Genomic DNA, 14213 nt, shown 5'->3' on the forward strand with positions numbered 1-14213 from the left:
TTTCACTGTGTTTCGATGTACATGTGACTAATAAAGATATCTTATCTGCAGCACTTTTTTCTCTTTTAATCTCAGCTTTCCAACATCTGAAGCTCTTTGATTTTTGCAGATGATTGTTCCCTCTACAGTGTCCCTACAGGGGGGGACTGCATGGGTTAGATACAGAGTACAGTTCCTTCTATACTGTTCCCATCACACACTCCCAGAGCAGGTACATGGAGATTACATACAGAGTAAAGCTCCCTCTACACTGTCCCATCACACACTCCCAGGGCAGTGGCAGCATGGGTTAGACACAGAGTAAAGCTTCCCCTATCTGATGCATCAAGGACTTCTAGTGCAGGGTCAATGGAGGTTGAGAGAGAGACTGATTTCTAACAACATTTTCTTGTAGTAAAAAGGAGGAGATTTATTCTTGAAAAAGAACATCCTTTGCATTATCAGTTTAAGGAAATTACATAAAGACTGTTGGACAGCTGCAGAAGGGACTGCTGTATCACAGGGGCAGGGCTACCAGTTCCACAGGGAGGGGAGACCTCCGTTTCTCCAACCTTCACACAAACTCCCTCCCCACAATCACCTGGCCCAAGTCAGCCACTGTAGCCTGGCTGAAGAAAATGCGTAGACTTTGTTAAGACGCAGGGAACAGCTGACCTGGGTGAAGACACCTCCCCCAGCTGATGATGAATCGCAAAGATTTTGTAATTCCATCAAAGTCGAAGTCAACATCCTTGGACTTCTCCTAACTGCTCCCCCCTCCATCCCCCCCCACCCCCCCCCCCCCCCCCAGCTCTCCCGGATCCTCACTCCTCTCTCTACCCTTACCATATGTGACTGTTTCGAGCTTAAGGTATCTTTATTAGTCACATGTTCATCGAAACACACAGTGAAACACATCTTTTGCATCGAGTGTTCTGGGGGCAGCCCACAAGTGTCGCCATGCTTCCGGTGCCAACTTAGCATGCCCACAACTTCCTAATTCATACATCTTTGGAATGTGGGAGGAAACCAGAGCGGCCGGAGGAAACCCACGCAGACATGGGGAGAACATACAAACTCCTTACAGACAGTGGAGGGAATTGAACCTGGGTCGCTGGCGCTATAATAGCCTTACGCTAACCGCTGCACTACCGTGCCTGCCCTTAGGTGAACATGTCTCACGGACACTCTGTTCTCCCCCCGTTATGGGGCCGTCTCACAGCTCTGGCAACTGCAGCTGCTCCTCATGTCATCAAGTCAAGTTTATGGTCATGTGCACAAGTACGGTGAGGTGCAGGTACAATGAAAAACTTGCTTGCATCAGCATCACAGACACAGAGGTACAGACAACACACAGAATATAAATTATACATAAAATTATACCATACAGTGTAAACAAAACCATGCAAAATCAAGACAGAGTAAAAAAAATTAAGACACAATTAGAGAAAGTCCACAGCAGTGCAAGAGGTGGTCTGTCGTGTTCCATTGCTGAGGTCGGGTTAGGGTTGTGTAGGTCGGTTCAAGAACCTGATGGTTGAAGGGAAGTAGCTGTTCCTGAACCTGGTGGTGTGGGACTTCAGGCTTCTGTACCTCCTGCCCGATGGTGCATGACCTGGATGGTAGGGGTCCTTGATGATAGATGCTGCCTTCTTGAGGCAGCGCCTCCTGCAGATGTTGTCAATAGTGGGGAGGGCTGTGCCCCTGATGGACTGGGCTGTGTCCACTATTCTTGTGCACGTAGCACCAAGTGTTACACACCTCCCCACCAATACAACACTGAGGCCTCTGCAAGGGCAATGGTGGGTTTCGGCCCCTCAGCCACCACTGCTGTCTCAACAGTGTACGGAAGACTGCACTTTGCCTAAAAACCAACTCTGTAACTCTACGGACACACGAGACTGCAGATACCGGAACCTGGAGCCAAAAACAAACTGCTGGAGGAACTCAGCGGATCGGGCAGCATCTGTGGAGGGAAATGAACAGTCCACGTTTTGGGTCGAGACCTTTCATCTGGGCCAGAAGACTACCTTGTCAGTTTGCTTCTGGGCTTGGTAAATTGGTTTATTATTGTCACATGTACCGAGGTACAGTGAAAAACTTTGTTTTGCTTGCCATCCATACAGATCATTTCATCACATCAGTGCATTGAGGTAGTACAAAGGAAAACAATAACAGAATGCAGAATAAAGTGTTACGGTTACAGAGAAAGTGCAGTGCCGGCAGACAATAAGGTGTAAGGCCATAACAAGGTAGATTGTGAGGTCAAGAGTCCATTTTATCGTACCGGGGATCATTCAATAGTCTTATAACAGCAGGATAGAAGTTGTCCTTGAGCCTGGGGGTGCGTGCTTTCAGGCTTTTGTCCCTTCTTCCCAATGGGAGAGGGGAGAAGATAGAACATCCGGGGTCGGTGGGGTCTTTGATTATGCTGGCTGCTTTACCGAGGCAGTGAGAAGTGCAGACAAAGTCCATGGAGGGGAGGCTGGTTTCCGTGATGTGCTGAGCTGTGTCTGCAGTTCCTTGCGGTCTCAGGCAGAGCAGTTGCCGTACCAAGCCCTGATGCATCCGGATAGGATGCTTTCTATGGTTCATTGATAAAAATTGGTGAGGGTCAAAGGGGACATGCCAAATTTCTTTAGCCTCCTGAGGAAGTAGCGGCGCTGGTGAGCTTTCCTGGTCGAGGTGGCCTTTCACAGGTCTGTCCGTGCTGAGTGTCTGCTCCTCTTCCGCGGTTACATTTCTGCCCCGGCATCCCTGCATGAGGAAACATGTGGGGTCCATGGACTCACTGGAGGTTTTCTGGGACCAGTACACACACCACAAGGGCTGGAGTGCATCCAGAACACAGAGAACTTAAAGATTTTTGTGGTGGCTGTTTTTAATAAAGTTATTTTAAAACAAAAACAAGAAAAAAACAGAAAGAAAGTGGGGGCCTAAAGGCCAAAAAAAGGGTTAGATTCATATTCAAACTCCCTCTATGCCGTCACAGTCTCACACTCCCAGGGTAGGGACGGCATAGAATAGAGACAGACTAAAATTCTGTTTGGACTGTAAATATCGAGATTTTGATGCCTTGCTTTATATATTGACGTACAAAAGAAAAAAGACAGAGAAAGAAAAAATAGGGCAGATGCTACGTGTTAGCAACAATATGTCTGAACAAATGCAGAATTTTCCATCTTCTTCATGAGTTGTCTCCAGAACTGGGTTAACTTAAAACCCACAGCACCACCACCACCAACACTCCCTGCCTTAAGATTTACTGACATTTATCTCTTTACACTGTGGTTTTCAAGTAACTTTAATACAATTCTGACCTTCCGCTCACCCGTAACGGTTTGTATAGTTTAGTGGACAGCACAGCTATCAGAGAATGTTTACTGAACGGAGGGTCAAATTTTCCTGTGGCTCAAAGCTGTTGTGTTTGATGCCAGGTTTCATTTTACCTTACTTTAAATATTTATGCAAAACACTAATGGGAACAAATCATTAAGCTGGCGTGGTTACTGTCCATGTCTCGCCCCCTTTCTATAACATTCTTCTTCGCTCTCTCTCTCCTGTCTTCATTTATTCTTTCTCCTTTTTCTCCCTTCAATCTTTCCCCGTTTTCCCTTCGCTCTTTCTCTTCTGCCTCCCATTTTCCCTCTTCCCTTTCCTCTCTTACACTCTCTTTCTTACTCTCTCATCCCACCCTCCCTCAATTTTCACCCCACTCCTCTAGATTTCCTTATCCCATGTTCTCCCACCTCCTGAACTATCTCAATCCCACTTTCCACATCTCTCTCCTTTGCCTTTCATTCTCCCCCTTCGCCCTCTGCATCTCTCACTCTCTCTACCCCCATTTTGTACTTTTTCTCTGTTTAAGTGACGAATTTTCTTCCAATTCTCTCTCCTATTCCCCAAGAAGCTGTGTGCAGTGACCGGACATTGAGTTCCAGAGTATATAAACTTGGAGACACAGGAGACGTCAGATGCTGGAATCAGGAGCAACAAAACAATCTGTTGGAAGAACTCAGCATGTCAGTCTGCGACTTGACTCACTGAGTTGTTCCAGCAGAGTATTTAATAAACTTGAGACCCAGAGTGATAAAGGAACACTGTGGCACAGTTGCGCAGGTGGCAGAGCAACTGCCTCAGGAGTCCAGAGACCCAGGTTCGATCCTGACCTCCTGTTCTGTCTGTGTGGAGCTTGCAGGTTCTCCCTGTAACTCAGTGGGTGCTCCAGTCTCCCTGCCACATCCCAAAGGTGTGCAGGTTAGCAGATTAATTCACTGTCATTTGTTCCCCTCTGCGTGTGGATAAGCAGGCTGGGGCTTTATTCGTTGGATTGTAGGAGAATGAGGGGTGACCTTACAGAGGTGTATAAAATCATAAGGGGCATAGACAGGGGGAATGCACCCAGTCTTTTTCCCAGGGTTGGGAAAATGCAGGCAAGTGCGGGCATATATACACACATGGACACACATACAGACAACATACACACACAGACAATACACGCACACAGATATCATAGACAGAGGTTACAACACTGTCTCTTGAGCCAAGTAGGAATAACAGGAAGACAAAAATCTGAAAATTGCTGAACATCTGAAATAACATCAACAATATCCGACTACAGGACATTTTCGACATAGTGAAACACTCCAAGCTTTTCACAGGAGACACAAGAGACTGCAGATGCTGGAATCTGGAGCAACAAATAAAATGCTGGAGGAGCTCAGCTGGTCGGGCAGCATCTGTGGAGGGAAATGGACAGTCGACGTTTTGTGTCAAGACCTTTCATCAGGACTGGGTTTCACAGGAATGTTATCAAATAAAAATTGACACTAAGTTTCATAGGACATTTAGAGCAAGTGACTTGGGGAAAAGATAGCTCTGGGGAGCATCTCCCCAGATAGGGAAAGAGAGAGAGATGGAGGAGCCACGAGGTTTGGTGAGGGGATTCCAGAGCTCGGGAGCCAGGCAGCTGAAGGCACAGTTGACAGTGATGGAGCGAGGGGAAACCGGGAAAGTATTCAGGAGCTTCTGGACTGGGAGCCAGAGGTTAGTGAAATGGGTGAACAGGGTTTGTCAAAGGTTAGAAATAAAACAGAAAACAATGGAAATTTCTAAGCTCATTTCATTTGTGTCTGATCAAAATTCCCATTTCAATGAAGACTCCTGGGAGTGTGTGATGAAAGAATATAAAAGGAGCTTTACTCTGTGTCTAACCCGTGCTGTCCTTGCCCTGGGAGTGTGTGACGGGACAGTGTAGAGGGAGCTTTACTCTGTGTCTAACCCGTGCTGTCCCTGCCCTGGGAGTGTTTGACATTAACTCTGGTTGTTAGAAATGGTAACATTTCCCATTCCCTGTCCAGCCTTGGTCTTCGCTGAAGCAACAGCGGTCAGCCACAGCGTCTGCAGGTTATCTTAAAGCAGTTTTGTTCTGCTCCCACACTCAGCTTGCACCCTGTCCTCTGCTCAACACTGTCCCGGCTGGAAGTGCCCAATCGCCAGCTGTTGCAGCTTGCAGTACAACAGCTGGCAGATAGAGAGGTGATGTGTCTGGGCCAATCATATCCGTGTGACAGATCCGTGTGTGTGTGTGTGTGTGTGTGTGTGTGTGTGTGTGTGTGTGTGTGTGTCAGTGTGTATATGTGTGTGTGTCTATCTATGTGTGTGTGCATGTGTGTGTGTGTCAGTGTGTGTTTGTGTGTCTGTGTATGTATCTGTGTGTGTGTTCACGTGTGTGTGTGTGTGTGTCTGTGTGTATGCATGTATGCCTATGTCTGTGTGCACGTGTGTGTGTTTGCATGTATGTGTGTGTGTGTGGGTTTCTGTATGTGCTCAGTCCGCGTAACTTGTCCACGCCAACCGAGACGTCCACTTACGCTGATCCCATTTTTCTGCATTAGGCTGATATCACCCTGTTTCTTCCCTATCCGTGTACCTGCCCAGGTGCTTTGTAAACACAGTAACTGTACCTGCCTCTACCACTCCCTCTGGCAGCTCGTTCCACACACCCACCACCCTCTGCGTGAAAAACCCAGATCTCCTTTAAATATTTCCCCTTTCACCTTAAATCCGTGCCCTCTAGTTTTAGTCTCCCCTACCCTGGGAAACAGATGGTGACTATCCATCCTATCGATATCCCTCAAGATTTTGTAACCCTCTATCAGGTCACCCCTCAGCCTCCTATGCTCCAGGGAAAACAGTCCCAGCCCGTCCGATCTCTTAGAACATAGTGCATAGAACACTACAGCACAGCACAGGCCCTTCGGCCCACAATGTTGTGCCGACATTTTATCCTGCTCTAAGATCTATCTAACCCTTCCCTCCCACATAGCCCTCCATTTCTCTATCATTCATGCGTCTAAGAGTCTCTTAAATGTCCCTAATGTATCTGCCCCCACAACCTCTGCAGGCAGTGCGTTCCACACACCCACCACTCTCTGTGTAAAAAAAATATCCCCCTTATACCTTCCTCCAATCACCTTAAAATTATGTCCCCTCGTGTTAGCCATTGTCGCCCTGGGAAAAAGTCTCTGACTGTCCACTCAATCTATGCCTCTTATCATCTTGTACACTCTTCTTCTAACTAAAGCCCTCCGCTCCAGGCAACATCCTGGTGACTCTCTTCTGCAGTCTCTCTCATGCCACCACATCCTTTCTGCAGTGTGGTCACCATAAACGGACATAACATTCTAAATGTGGCCCAACCAATGTCTTGTGCAGCTGCAATGGGCACATCCTTGTCCTTCATCAATCGGGGAATTGAATTTAGGAGCCGGGAGGTATTGATGCAGCTATATAGGTCCCTGGTCAGACCCCACTTGGAGTACTGTGCTCAGTTCCGGTCGCCTCACTACAGGAAAGATGTGGAAGCCATAGAGAGGGTGCAGAGGAGATTGACAAGGATGCTGCCTGGAATGCGGAACATGCCTTATGAAAGCAGGTTGAGGGAACTTGGCCTTTTCTCCTTGGAGAGACGGAGGATGAGGGGGGACCTGATAGAGGTATATAAGATGATGAGAGGTATTGATAGGGTAGATGGTCAGAGGCTTTTCCCCAGGGCTGAATTGGTGGCCACAGGCGGACATAGGTTTAAGGTGCTGGGGAGTAGATATAGAGGAGATGTCAGGGGTAAGTTTTTTACTCACAGAGTGGTGAGTGCATGGAATGGGCTGCTGGAGACGGTGGTGGAGGCGGATACAATAGGGTCTTTCAAAAGACTGTTAGATAGGTATATGGAGATGAGAAAAATAGAGGGCTATGAGTAAGCCTAGTAATTTCTAGGGTAGGGACATGTTCGGCACAGCTTTGTGGGCCAAAACGCCTGAATTGTGCTGTAATTGTTCTGTGTTCTATGTTCTATCCCAGCCCTTATAAATAGCCCTGCCTATGAAGGCCAGCAAGTTAAATGCATTCCTCACCACCCTATCCTCCTGTGTCACCATTTTCAGGGAGCCATGAACCTCCACCCCGGGTCCCTCTGTACATCAATGCTTCTAAGGTCCCTGTGTTTACTGTATCTGCCCGTCCAGTATTAGGTGACACAAAGCACATCACCTCACACGTCTGGATTAAATTCCATCTGCCGCTGCTTCACCCAATTTTCCAGCAGCTCTATGTCCCTCTGTATCCATAGGCAGCCATCCTCCCTACCTGCAACCCCACCAATCTTTGTCTTGTCAGCAAATTTACTTATCAGACCACAGACACTCTCATCCAAGTCATTTATATAAGACAAACAACAAAGGTACCAGCACCGATCCCTGTGGTACACCACTGATTACAGACTCCCAGTAACCGTCCTCTGACTCCTGTCACCTGAGACAATTTTGGATCCAGTTTCCCAAAACACCCTGGATCGCACATGCCCTATCGTTCTGGACCAGCTTATCGTGTGGGACCTTGTCAAAAGCCTTGCTAATTCATGTGTGTCTATGAGCATGTGCAATGTGTGTGTGTGATTGCATACATGTATGTTTATGCATGCATGTGTATGCGTTCTTATGCATGTATGTGATGCATATGTGTATTGTGCTCATGCACGCGTGTGTGCATGTGACTGTGTTTGCGGTACATTTGTGTGCATGCTTACGTCTGTACTTGTGATACATGTGGTATTTGTGTACACACATGACTGTGTGTTTGGGCTACATTTACATGACTGTGTTTGTGCACATGCGTGTGGTGCATCCTCACCACAGGAGCGAGGGGCTGCTTCCATGGTGTGAAGTGCCTCATTAACTCCAACTGTACATAACACACAAGCAGATGTACATCACCATACGCACAAGGACAACTCCACACACGCGCGCACACACACGCACGCACGCACGCACACACACACACACTGTTATAAGAACAACACAAGCACAGGTCTTTATTAAGTCACCATTCCCCATGCTCGCAATTACTGGACCAGAATTACATCTTTACTTTTATCACTAGTACATCATGGTGAAACAAAGACACATTGCGGTGAACACAAATAGCATACATGATCCCAATAAAATGCATCAAAATCCTTGAAATCCTTCTTGTTATTGCAGTCCAGAACTGTTTACACTTTCTCAGCCTCTTCCCATCATTTTATTACCTTAATTTTCCAATATTTTTATCTCTTCCCAGAGGCTGAGAAAATACTTTTCTCTTTAACGTCCGAACAAAATCATTGTTTTATAGTCGGATGCTTAGCCAATTGTGTGCTGGTTACTATTAGACTTGTAGAGGTGTGGCAATGGCAGTGTGTGGGCTATCGTTCCCACAGCCTAGTGTCATGAGTAGACAGGTTGTGGGGTTCAGACCCCACAAGGGTGGCACAGTGGCATGGCTAGTAGAGCTGCTGCCTCACAGCTCCAGAGACCCAGGTTCAATCCTGACCTCTGCCTGTGACCGTGTGGGTTTCCTCCCGCATCCCAAAGACAAGCTGGTAGGTTAATTCATTAAGTTACCCCCTTAGTGTAGATAAGTAATAGAGAGAACCAAAGGGGAGTGCGAGCCACAGAGTAATACAGCACGGAAGCAGGCCCTTCGGCCCAACTCATCCATGCCGACCAACATGCCCATCTAAGCATCCCATTTGCTAGCATACAGCCGTATATCCCGCTAAACCTTCCCTATCTGTACTCCTCCGACGTTCCAAAGACGTGTGGGTTGGTCAGTTAACTGGTCACTGCAAGCTGCCCCCAGGTGAGTGGTCGGATCTGGGGCGAGTTGATGGGAATGTCAGAGAATAAGATGGGTTAGGTTGCAATTCATATAAAAATGGGTGCTTGAAGTTAGGCACAGATTTGATGGGCTGAAAGGCCTATTTCTATGCTGTAACTCTCTATAACTCCATGAGAACAATGATAAACCTACATTTCATCCTTACTACATAAGGGAGTCTATTTGGCCCATCATTCCATGCTACCTACATGCCCTCTAACTCCTCTCTAATTTTTCTGACCACCTGCCTGCACTGGGGGGCAATTTACAGCGGCCAATTTTCCCAGGGCGACAATGGCTAACACGAGGGGACATAGTTTTAAGGTGATTGGAGGAAGGTATAAGGGGGATGTCGGGGTAAGTTTTTTACACAGAGAGTGGTGGGTGTGTGGAACGCAGTGCCTGCAGAGGTTGTGGTGGCAAATACATTAGGGACATTTAAGAGAAGCTTAGACACATGAATGACAGAAAAATAGGGGGCTATGTGGGAGGGAAGGGTTAGAAAGATCTTAGAGCAGGATAAAATGTCGGCACAACATTGTGGGCCGAAGGGCCTGTACTGTGCTGCAGTGTTCTATGTTCTGTGTTCAATTAACCCACCAACCTGCACGTCTTTGGGACGTGGGAGGAAACCGGAGCACCCGGGGGAAACCCAAAGTCAAAGTCGAGTTTATTGTCATCTGCACAAGTCCATGTGTGCACAGGTGCAGTTAAAAACTTACTTGCAGCAGCATCACAGGCACATAGCACCATTGACAAGAAAAACATAAACTACATATAAATCACACACAGTTTTTACAAGAAAGAACACAAGTAGAGCAAAAAAATGTTCATTTTAGTGCAAAGTGATCAAAACAGTCAGAGTCTTGTCGAACTGTAGTGATTAGGGTTGTGCCGGTTGGTTCAAGAACTCACACAGTCACAGGGAGAAGGTGCAAACTCCAGACACAGACACCACCGGAGATTGGGATTGAACATTGGTCTCTAGTGCTGTGAGGCAGTAACTCTACTGTGTCACCGAAATTAGCTTCACCGTATAAGTTTCCTTTTGTACGGTACAGCATGAAACTCAGGGTCGTGGGTTCGAGCCCCACGTTGGGCGCCACTTTCTTGGCAGCATGGTTGTGTCTCAATTAGCGTAACGCTATTACAGTGCCAGTGACCCGGGTTCAATTCTGGCCACTGTCTGTAAGGAGTTTGTACGTTCTCCCCGTGTCTGCGTGGGTTTCCTCCGGGTGCTCCGGTTTCCTCCCACATTCCAAAGACGTACGGTTTAGGAAGTTGTGGGCATGCTATGTTGGCGCCGGAAGCGTGGCGACACTTGCGGGCTGCCCCCAGAACACTCTACGCAAAAGATGCATTTCACTGAGTGTTTTGATGTACATGTGACTAATAAAGATATCTATATATCTATCTATCTACATGTGACTAATAAATAAATATCTATCACTTGAAGTATCATCTCCTCCTCAGCCGACAGCCCCCCCGCTGACAGATGCGGGTTGGAGCGAGATGGGCTGGAGCTCAGTGCAACAACACACAAAGGCTCTCTGCAAACAGGGCACAGAAGGAGACCCCACACTATCGTCCACCGCTACGCTGGAAGATGGGACAATCCCTTCAGACTGTCTGGTCAGAGAAGGAAAAATCAAAGTAAGGATGATACAATCAAGGCCCTCAGTAAACTGCAGGCAAAACTCCAAAAAGTTGCGGCTGCACTGTATATCCAGGTCGGAATTGTGAGAAAGTATTTGAACGCTCTAACAACCTTCCACAGGTGCACGGTAGAAAGTATCCTGACTGGTTGCATCATGGCCTGTTACGGCAGTTCCAATGCTAGAGGTTGCAGAGATCTGTGGACACAGCCTGGTCCGTCATGGGCACAGCCCTCCTCACCATTCTACTGAACACTTCACTTGTTTTCTCTCTTTCCCAGTTCTGATGAAGGGTTCCCAGACTGAAACGTTTCTCCACAGATGCTGCCTGACTGGCTGAGTGTTTCTAGTATTTTCTGTTTTCATTAAAGAAGAACCAGATTGGCTGTGAAGCAGTTTGGGATGTCCTGAAGTTGCAAAAGGCAGTATAGGGTATAACAGTGAAGCAGCAGGTAGAACCACTGTCTCACTGCACCAGCAACCCCAGGTGGATCCTGATCTCTGGTGCTGTCTGTGTGAAGCTTATTCTCACTCTGACTGCGTGGGTTTCCCCCGGGTGCTCCAGTTTCCTCCCACATCCCAAGGATGTGCAGGTGAATCAGAATCAGGTTTATTATCACTGACATAAGTCATGAAATTTGTTGTTTTCAGTACAGTGCAAGACAAAAATTACAATAAATTACAAAAATAAAGAGTGCAAAAGAGGAATAACGAGGTAGTGTTCAAGGGTTCAGAAGGGACCGTTCAGAAACCTGATGGCGGAGGGGAAGAAGCTGTTCCTGAATCATTGAGTGTGGGCCTTCAGGCTCCTGTACCTCCTGCCTGATGGTAGTAACGAGAAGAGGGCATGTCCCGGGTGATGAGGGTCTTCAGTGATGGATGCCGCCTTCTTGAGGCACCGCCTCTTGAAGATGTCCTCGATGGTGGGGAGGGTTGTGCCCGTGATGGAGCTGGCTGAGTCTACAACCCTCTGCAGCCTCTTTCGATCTTGTGCATTGGGGACTCCATACCAGGTGGTGAAGCAACCAGCCAGGATGGAGAACATCTGGAGAAATTTGTAAGAGCCTTTGGTGACATACCAAATCTCCTCAAACTCCTAACGAAGTAGAGCCGCTGGCATGCATCAATGTGTTGGGCCCAGGACAGATCCTCTGAGATGTTAACACCCAGGAACTTGAAGCTGCTCACCCTTTCCACCGCTGACCCCTCAATGAGGACTGCTGTGTGATCTCCCGACCTCCCCTTCCTGAAGTCCACAATCAATTTCTTGGTCTTGCTGACATTGAGTGTGAGGTTGTTGTTGCGACGCCACTCAACCAGCCAACGTATCTCACTCCTGTATGCCTCCTCACTGCCATCTGAGATTCTGCCAACAATAGTGGTGTTACTGGCGAATTTATAGATGGCATTTGAGCTGTGCCTAGCCACACAGTCACGAGTGTAGAGAGAGTAGAGCAGTGGGCTAAGCACGCATCCTTGAGGTGCACCTGTGTTGTCAGCAAGGAGGAGATGTTGCTACCGATCTGCACTGACTGTGATCTCCCGAGAAGGAAGTCGAGGATCCAGTTGCAGAGGGAGGTACAGAGGCCCGGGTTTTGAAGCTTGTTGATTAGTACTGAGGGGATGATGGTGTTGAACGCTGAGCTGTAATCGATAAACAGCAGCTTGATGTATGTTTTGCTGTTGTCTAGGTGCTCCAAAGCCGAGTGGAGAGCCAGTGAGATTGTGTCCGCTGTAGACCTGTCGTGGCAGTAGGCAAATTGCAGCGGGTCCAGGTCCTTAAACAGGCAGAAGTTAATTCTAGCCATGACCAACCTCTCAAAGCACTTCATCACAGGTCAGACCTGGAAGGGTTCTGGATCGCCGGTCTTGAATGCCACAGATCTAGCCCTCAACAGACTGCAAATCTCCTGGTTTGTCCAGGGCTTCTGCAACAACCCTGGTTCAATCCTGACCTCTGGCGCTGTCTGTGTGGAGTTTGCACGTTGTCACTCTGACTGCATGGGATCCCCCCCGCCCCGGGTGCTCCAGCTTCCTCCCACATCCCAAAGACATGCGGGTTGGTGGGTTAAGTGGCTGCTGTAAATTGCTCCCAGTGTGTAGGTGAGTGGTGGAATCTGGGGGGAGCTGTTGAGAATGTGGGAAGAACACAGCTTTGTGGGCCGAAGGGCCTGAATTGTGCTGTAATTTTTCTGTGTTCTATGTTCTAACAAATGAATGCAGGAATGGTGTAAAAAGCTGGTCGATGGTGGTACGACTCAGTCACAGGGAGAACATGCAAGCTCCACACTCAGCAACAGGACGCAACAGACCACCTCTTGCACTACCATAGACTTGCCTCTGAATGTGTCTTTGTTTTGCAGTTTTTTTTCTCTTCACTGTCTTGTATAATTTATGTCTAATTTATATTCTGTATTCACGTACCTGTGATGCTGCTGCAAGCAAGTTTTTCATTGTACCTGGTACCTCACCATACTGGTGCACATGACAATAAGCTTGACTTGACTTGACTTGAGAGCAGCTGAGGTCAGGATCGAAACCGGGAAAGCCAGCATGGCTTTGTGCGGGGAAAGTCGTGTCTTACTAACCTGGTTGAGTTTTTTGACAAGCCGACGAGAGAGATTGATGGAGGCAGAGCTGTGTATGTCATCCACATGGACTTCAGCAAGGCATTTGGTAAGGCATTAGGGCCCCAGGGACTTATCCACCTTAATACAGTTTAGGAGACCTAACACTACTTCCTCCTTGACCTCTAAATGCCCAACGTTTACACACTCAGTTCCAATTTCTGCGTCCTGTATGTCCTTTTCCTGGGTAAATACTGAAGACAGCCTGAAGGCACATACCTCCAGACTTGACAGCTTCTACCCCACTGTGATAAGACTATTGAATGGTTCCCTTATACAATGAGATGGACTCTGACCTCATGATCTACCTTGTTGTGACCTTGCACCTTATTGCACTGCACTTTCTCTGTATCTGTGACACTTTACTCTGTACCGTTATTGTTTTTACCTGTACTACATCAATGCACTCTGTACTATTGGTATTGGTTTATTATTGTCACTTGTACCGAGGTACAGTGCAAAACTTGTCTTGCATACTGATCGTACAGGTCAATTCATTACACAGTGCGGTTACATTGAGTTAGTACAGAGTGCATTGATGTAGTACAGGTAAAAACAATAATAGTACAGAGTAAAGTGTCACAGCTACAGAGTAAGTGCAGTGCAATAAGGTGCAAGGTCACAACAAGGTAGATCATGAGGTCAGAGTCCATCTCATTGTATAAGGGAACCATTCAATAGTCTACCTCAATGCACTCTGTACTAACTCAATGTCACTGCACTGTGCAATGAATTGACCTGCACGATCCGTTTG

The sequence above is a fragment of the Pristis pectinata genome, chromosome 35 (assembly GCF_009764475.1).
Source record: "Pristis pectinata isolate sPriPec2 chromosome 35, sPriPec2.1.pri, whole genome shotgun sequence".
Taxonomy (NCBI): domain Eukaryota; kingdom Metazoa; phylum Chordata; class Chondrichthyes; order Rhinopristiformes; family Pristidae; genus Pristis; species Pristis pectinata.